Genomic DNA, 8,211 nt, shown 5'->3' on the forward strand with positions numbered 1-8,211 from the left:
TCTTTCGTCCGCTCCCCGCTCTCACCTCCTCCTCTGTGACCTCCTTTCAGCGGCGTGACGCCTGCGAGCCGCTGCGAACGCAGACCAGGCCGACGCAGGCAACTCCCCGAGGACGGTGCGCGTGACGCCATCTTGCTGGAGCTCCGTTCAGCCGCTTGGCCGGCGAGGCTGCCCGCGCTTCCAAACATTTCTGTTTTCGCCCTTTCTCACTCGCTTCCCCTGTCTGAACGGAATCCAGAGCATCACCTGCGGTTAAGCCCTCCTCCGGAGCGGACATCAATCTTCCGCGATTTTGTTGCGTCCGTATGGTTTAGCGATCATCGTCCTGGCTACTGCCGCGGTTATGACTGCATTTCAACGTGCTGAGCTATTTTAAATGCGGAAATGAACAATTCGGTCGCTCTTGTTAGCCGGACGTGTTCGCAGGCTGTTGTAATAAGCCTACGGTGATTGGGTTTGAACGATCCATTCATTAGAATGAGTTAGGTTTAATTATACGACACGTCCAACTTTTTAAAAAATCTTGGCGCCTCATTTTCTTCATTAGCAATTAATTAGCCTTCCCTTTATATTCGATTGTGTTTGTTTGTACCCCTTTCAGTGCATTACGTTACTGAGACGCTGACAGTGATTGTCATTTCCCACACTAATAATAAAGTCATGGTTTTCCTGTTTTCTAATTTGTCTGAAATCACCTTCCATGCATCATCAACCACGTGGACCTGTAACCAACAAACAGAAAGCTCTTACAGGACTGACTAGTTTAATTTCCTTTAAATGACCCCTATTGCTGTGTAGCTTATAAAGATTAATTGGGCTAGCTGAAACATTCTGCATGACAAGCAGCTCAAGCAGCAGGCATGCTTTTTACTGCTGCTGCTGTGTGGCTTCATTTAGGAAACCTTTCTGTCACTGTCTTTAAAACAGTTGGCTCAGGTGGGCAAGCCTTGGCCTTTGAGGTTGTATCTTGGGTGTATTATCACCGATTATACGCCCAAAATTTTTTACAGAATTTTAAATATTTGGGATATCTAACTTCAAAATACAGAAAAATGCACTGTGTAACCACGGCACCCACACCCAGTTTAGAGGTGGAGCGAGCTTGCACCATGAAGACCAGTGGGGCGTCAGGTATGATTCAGATTTTGCTGAAGACGTTGCTCTGTCTGCTTAAAGCCCCAGACCATAGACAGGGAACTGCGTGAGCATGTAGGGCCACAGCGATATGCAGCTGTCACTCGCACGCAATCACCTGGACAACCTGGGCTGTGTACAACCTGTGAAGTCATGGCAACGGAAGAACAGTGATGTAACCGTGAGCAACAGAAGAGCAGCTCAGAAGTCGTGACACGTCGACATCATGAGGCTCAAAGGTTTGCGGCTTTGTAAAAATTATGTTGTTTTTACATTTTTAAAAATCTCGGTTTAATGCTATTAGTGCAGATTTGGTTTGTGTTGTTTTGCTAAATAGTCGGGTGGGTTTCCATGGCAGTGTTTGTTTCCTGTTTCCAAAGCAGAGGAGTGTCTATCAGCTGACCGAACGGCGGAAATGGAAAGTGGATTTCATCAGGTGTGAACAACACCTGTCACCTGCCATTATTGTAGATCATGCTTGTCAGTTATTTTTATTTTTTTATTCATTACATCTGGAAACTGTTTTTACTTTCCAAAGCAATTATTTCACTTAATTACCTTGTAGGTAATAGACAAAAAATAAATAAATACATAAATGAACTGCACCACTTTGTGAATACGCATGACCTCATGATTTTAAAATAAGACTCTCGCAGTCCTATGTTTGGGTTTTGTTTTGTTTGGTATCTAATCAGAGCTCCTCTCTCACACATAAATGTGTGTTAGGATCTCTCCTCAGCCACACATGCCCCTTGCAGCCGTGACATATCACACAGAGCAGACTCAGCCCGAGAGAGAAGGCCCTCGGTGTGGAAGCAGCCTGTTACACTGCGCCATGTTTCCACGTTCCTCAGCAAAGCCGCCTCAGACCAGCCCCTGCCAATGTGCCTATGGCTCCCCCTTACCGCCTGGGCACAGCTGCTGATGACTGGCTGTTTGCCTCAGTGATGTCACAATGCAATATTGGAAATGCATTCCGAGTATGCTGGGTCACCATGCGCACTACTCACCGTAGGGCCTGGATAGAGCCAATCAGCAACGTGTCCCAGGCATGTGGGCGGAGCCTTGTGTGGGGGAACAGTGGCCCACGTCTGCCACTGTTCTGAATAGGGACCCATCCTAGGTAATTCTATTTTACTGTTTTAATTAATACTAATGTCAGCAAATTACATTCAGTCATTATTTCCTAAAGACCAGCAGAGGTATTTTGGCGAAATAAACCTCGAGTGCTGGCCTTGTGCGGTTACGGAGCGGACAGATGATGCAGCTCATTGGCCGAGATGCATCACTTCCTGACATTATCTCCTCTCTTATTGGATCCCCTGGTATGGAACCACATCAACTACATTGTGATCCAGAACTATGAAAAGTAAACTTACGAGCTAGGCTAACTAACTAGACTAGCTAGCAGATCGTCGATCGGGTTCACTTTTAACATTTGATTGTAGAAGCAGTGTTAACAATGTCATATTGTGGGATAATAAATAAAAGTGCAAAAACAAATTTTTAAATCTTTGCTGTGCAATATGCCACACAGCTGATTTTTGGCATTCAGAAATTTGCTATGATTTTAACATAAGACTAGATTTTGTCCTAATTTAAACACCTATAACTGATTTTGTCCTAATTTAAACACCTATAACCTACGGAAACTCAGCCAAATCTTTCCCCTGGGGGGTTGGGCCTGCAGAGTTTACATTTTTGTCATCTGCTGACCTCCTGTTGACACGGTGGAGAATGCCATTCAGCAGTAGTTAAACAGCCATGGGTTCGAGATGAACCTCCAGACTGGTGTGTATTTACAGGGCCTCAAAGTGCGGGTTGTGAGTTTATTAGTTCAGTGGTCCAGAGATGGCTGGTATTAAAATTATTATTGGCTTTTAACAGTGGGAGAAAGGGCAGATCTCTCACACACGTCTTTGCTTTAATCTTTCTGATGTTTAAGCAGCCATTGGGCGACTCCATTTTAATATGCGCTGCAGCTGATTGGATGAAAACAGAGCTAAAACTTTGGTGTCCTTAAGCCTGGAAGATCCTGTTTCTTTGCGTAGAGTTATTCATGGAGTTTGAAAAAAAAATCTTTTCCAGAATAATTTTGTCATTTTTGAGTTCAAGATGGAAAAGCAGTTGGTTTTGGGGTGGACTGACATTCTGAGCTGAACTCTGTGCTGAGTTGCTGACCATGATGTCATAATCCAAATTCTAAAATTGTGTAAAAGGTTAAATAACTCAAAAAACCAAAGGGTATTGAGAAGTACACCATGTTCCAAAGTCCTTGAAATGTAACGCTTGTACCTAAAAAATAAAACAGTTTGTTTAGTTTGACATTTGTTTAGTTGTTTAGTTCAGAAGTTCATGGATTACTATATTATGTGTTCATATGTCAGCAAAGCATCATAATAATAACAACAACAACAACAATAAAAATACTACTACTACTATTACTAATACTACTACTACTATTACTACTACTACTACTACTACTAATAATAATAATAATAATAATAAGCATAAGTTCATATCTGTCACTGATAATGCATTGCAAATATTTTGCACCAGAACATTCACCACACACACCAGATGAGGAGGAGAGGGAGTTATTAACCCAATTATAATGGCCAATCATGATAGAGCGAGGTTTGCATGAGATAAAATTTATACTCCTGAGAAAACAAATTCAGACACTGAATGCCATGAATCCATCAACCACAACATTCCTGATAACAGAGAATTCCACAGAGTTTCTCCCGGTGGTTCTGAGTCTGTAGCACGTGCCCACAGGAGCACGAGGGTCAGAGGAAAGCTACGGAATTTACGGAACACAAATATGATTTCTGAGTTTGCCTTTCTCAGGCACTGCAGTAACCACTACACAGTGCTCATGAATGGGTACTGAAGGCTGTAGCACACAGTGCTCATGGGTACTGAAGGCTGTAGCACACAGCGAACCGCAAGACCCATGTTTAATTAGACAGCCTCATGATGATTGGTCATGTGGCTACTGGATGATGATTGGTCGAGGGAGACTATTAGACACAAGGAGTCATTAAAACTGAGTTCTGAGCAGTGAGCGCAATTTAAATTTCTCTAAATCAAAAGGTTTCTTGAAAACAGTCTTATCCCTCAGGCAAACTGTCTCCAACTGTGTTTTTTTTCTTCCCCCCCCCCCCCCCCACAAACGGTTAAAAAAGGCTTTATTCATAACTGTGAGGAACAGAAATATTATGTGTAAATATGTGCGGTGGCCTCTTCCTCACCACCCTTGAGCAAACACAGAACACAGAAACAATTTAAACAAAAATATCCGCTGAAAATATCTGGGAAAATATCTTTGCGGACAGGATCCAGAATGAGTTTTATTAATGGTTAGACGGGCACTGTCCCTGTCGCTAGGTGATAAACTTTATCGCAGCACCAAAAGAACACAACCGTGTGAGATATATGGCCACTGGTGTGTTCTCTTCACCTCTGCTTTTATAAAACAGGTCTGTTGATCGCCTCGTGTGGCGGCAGAGAAAGGAAAGCTGAGATCCAGCAACCCGAAGGCGAATCTCCTTTCATGTCGGGGTATTAATTTATGATTTTCATCACAGCAGGCGACCTCCTCACCTCTATTACAATACGGGCTTTGTAATTTTATAGTTAATATTCAATAGGTATTTTCCCTCAGTTTCGTATGGCATGTGTAAGAGATTCTAAAGGACGAGGGAGAGATTCATGGTAGTGGTGGTGGTGGTGGTGGCGGGGGCCGGGGGGGTGTCTAAAAAAAAAAAAAAGAAAAAAAGAAAAACAGTTCAGCAAGCTTCCTGAAAACAGTTGCAGATGTCAGTGCAGTGAATATGAGATGCAGGTCTGTTCTCCCGATCGCGTGTCTCCAGGCCGACGTGAATCGGCGCTCTGTTCCCGCGGGGGGGGGGGATGGGGGGAGAGCGGCCAGCGTTTCAGCGGCCCGTGGCGGGAACAGTAAATTTGTTGTCCTCGACCTTTGGAACGGGGCCGCAAGAGAACCTCAAGCCAGGGAGGGCAGGGGGGAGGGGGGGAGGGGGGGCGGGGGGGGGGGGCAGGGTGAGTCGTCGCACCCAGAGTGCCGAGACGGTCTCAGGCCTCAGTGCTGTTCGGGCGTGGGGTCTATGGGTTGGTTTCAGAAGGGCTGCAGCGTCCAGAAGCAGTAAACTGTAATCCTGTAAACCCAACAGAGAGGAGGTCCCGCTCCCTGCAGGACTGCCAGGCCCGAAAAAGGCCCCATTTTTTTTCTCAAAAATTTTGGCAGACCTTTAGAAAATCTGTAAAATTTGTTGCGCTATTCCGCTCAAAATCAGAATGATGTTTTTCTCTCTCTTGTGCTCTGCTGCTAAGGGACGGTCATTATGGGATTGTTGGAAAAGCCTTGTGGGTTGGCGGGGCGGCGTAACAAATTAGGGAACTGGGCGTGTCACTCTGAGGTTGCAGGTTCGATTCCCAGGTGAGGCACTGCAGTTGTACCTGTGAGCCAGACGCTTGAACGGCTCCAGTAAGTGACCAGCCGTGTGAGGGGATTGTGGGTAAAGATGTAATCTGTGTAAGTGGCTCTGAATTGGAGCGTCTGATAAACGACTGAAATGGAAAATAATTAGATCCTACGGGGGATTTATTGGTTGGGAAGTGAGCAGAAATTGATCTGTATTTACGTCTGTGTGTTTCTGAGAAAAATAACACACGGATATTGGACACTAATTAAATTTTTTTTTTTTTTGGCAACTCAGTGGGGCAGCAAGCGTAGATTAGCTCAGGGTGGATTTCAGCTGTCTGCCAGCAGACAGAGAGCGCACTGATCACACAGAATGAGCACATCACTGTGAGCGCATCACTGTGAGCGCATCACTGTGAGCGCATCACTGTGAGCGCATCACTGTGAGCGCATCACTGTGAGCACATCACTGTGAGCGCATCACTGTGAGCGCATCACTGTGAGCGCATCACTGTGAGCGCATCACTGTGAGCGCATCACTGTGAGCGCATCACTGTGAGCGCATCACTGTGAGCGCATCACTGTGAGCGCATCACTGTGAGCGCATCACTGTGAGCACATCACTGTGAGCGCATCACTGTGAGCACATCACTGAGGAGACACATCCGCGGCCGACAGCACATGCTATAGAGAACCTCCGTCTGCTTGTCTGTACTCTTCTTAATTATAGGACAGACGAAGAGGACAGTGCCAGCGGCTCTACTGCTGTCAGGTCAGCCGAGGAGGACGGGGGACGGGTACAAGGGGGCGAGCTGGACACATTTTGGGCTGGGGAGACGGGGGGGGGGGGGGGGGGAGTGATACATGTCAGTTATGGACTGAGGGAGCCTACAGGCCTTCGATCAGGTGCTGAGCGACACGCTCCAATGCACAAGCAGGAGAGGAGATGAGCAACGAAGGAATCAACTCACAACCTGACGGGTTCCTTTCAGCCTGAATAAAGTGTTAAAATCCACTGCAAAAGCACAGGGAAATGTATCATGATATTGATGATTTCTACTGCAGGTATTAGTTATGATATTACTGGATTCAGAGGTTTTGGTGTTTGCTTAGTATCGTAATTTCTGTTGAAGCACTTTCCTTATTTTTAGCTTGTGATCACATCTCCTCCTCCCCAAATTACAACAAACCCAGAAGTGATTTTAAAATGCAGCTTTATTCCAGAAAATACAAAAGGATCCACAGCCTTTTCTACTTTGTTCGTTTATGCATGTTTTACTTGTAATTGTTAAAACAAGATTAAAAAAAAAAAACACAAGTCTGAAATGGTCATGAACCACAGGAGTTTCAGTTTGGAGAATTGCATAGTAATCCAAAAAGCTCTTTGGCTTTTTCTTTGTTCAGTTTTTCCAGTTCAAAGTATGAAAGAATTATCAGAGGCTAAAATCTTTCTTTGTTTTACATCAATACAGTACTCTGATCAATCAGTACAGCAGGTACGAGCAGCAGTGCTCCTAACGAATCTGATCTTCTCTCCATTAAGCAGTCTGATTCTTCACTCTATTAAGCAGTCTGGGTCAGATTTCTCAGTAAGGACTGGTGATTATGGTGTACCTTTCTCAAGCAAGAAAATACAGTGTTCCAACGTGAGGCCCAGTGATTGTGACCTCTGTTACGTAAGCTTGATCTCTAATCATAAAACCTTACATTTTTGCACAGTGTTCTGTTTTATTTCTTCAAAGATGAGTGTAAGTAATAATATTTTGATATATTGATATAGTTTGATGCATTTTACCATTTTATTTTTCAATTTTGTGTTTGAGAAAAGAAACGGAAAACTCCATCCGTTTGATTGTGGATAATTGTTCTCTATTTGTTTGAATGGACAGTTGAGATGAAGAATGTACATGCTAGCTAGTGTAGCCACCATTGTCCCTGTACACCATTGTACTGTCATCTGAAAAGCTTGTGCCTTAACGCACCTGCGGGGTGGTTTTTCCCATGATCCTTTGCCGCTGAACAACCAGCAGTAACAATGAAGGGAAATTGCGTTGTGTTCCATTTCCTGTTCTTTGTCGTGGTGACATCAGAATCAAGAACTGACGATAAGAAGCTAGCGTCACATCGTACTCATAACAGAAACGTACAGGTCTACACAGATCGCCTTGGAGAACTCTGCTCTGTGGTGTTTCACTGTGCTGTGGACAGAATGTGAAGTGCGTCGGGAATGTTTCTCTGAAAGGCTTTTTCTACCGCTAATCACAGAGATTTTAATTAGTAGCCACGTATGGATCAGCATGAGCTCAAAAACGAGTCCTAACGTTTACTGTAAAATGAAACCAGGAGAAACCCAGCTACCCAGCATGCCAAGCAAGCACCGAGCCCATGGCCACTGCAAAGCTGCCGGACCAACCAAACGGTTTCTCCCATGAAACCACACGCCTGCTTTTTACAGTTTCCAGCAGTGAAGGTATTCGCAACAGACAGACGGGTGCCTGAACACACACACAGGTACCGCACACCCTCACTACCAAACACACCGAGTGACACACACACACAGGTACCGCACACCCTCACTACCAAACACACCGAGTGACACACACACAGGTACCGCACACCCTCACTACCAA

General features: G+C 44.8%; 1 protein-coding gene across 1 annotated transcript in view; it reads right to left on the minus strand.

The window, feature by feature from the left end:
* Positions 1 to 6,778: 6,778 nt before the first annotated feature.
* Positions 6,779 to 8,211, minus strand: part of mdfi (MyoD family inhibitor) — a 42,900-nt gene continuing 41,467 nt past the window's right edge. The window contains exon 5 of the mRNA XM_064305531.1: positions 6,779 to 8,211. This exon is cut by the window's right edge and continues 1,598 nt beyond it. The gene's annotated coding sequence lies outside the window, so the exon portion shown is untranslated.

The sequence above is a fragment of the Anguilla rostrata genome, chromosome 13, assembly GCF_018555375.3.
Source record: "Anguilla rostrata isolate EN2019 chromosome 13, ASM1855537v3, whole genome shotgun sequence".
NCBI lineage: Eukaryota > Metazoa > Chordata > Actinopteri > Anguilliformes > Anguillidae > Anguilla > Anguilla rostrata.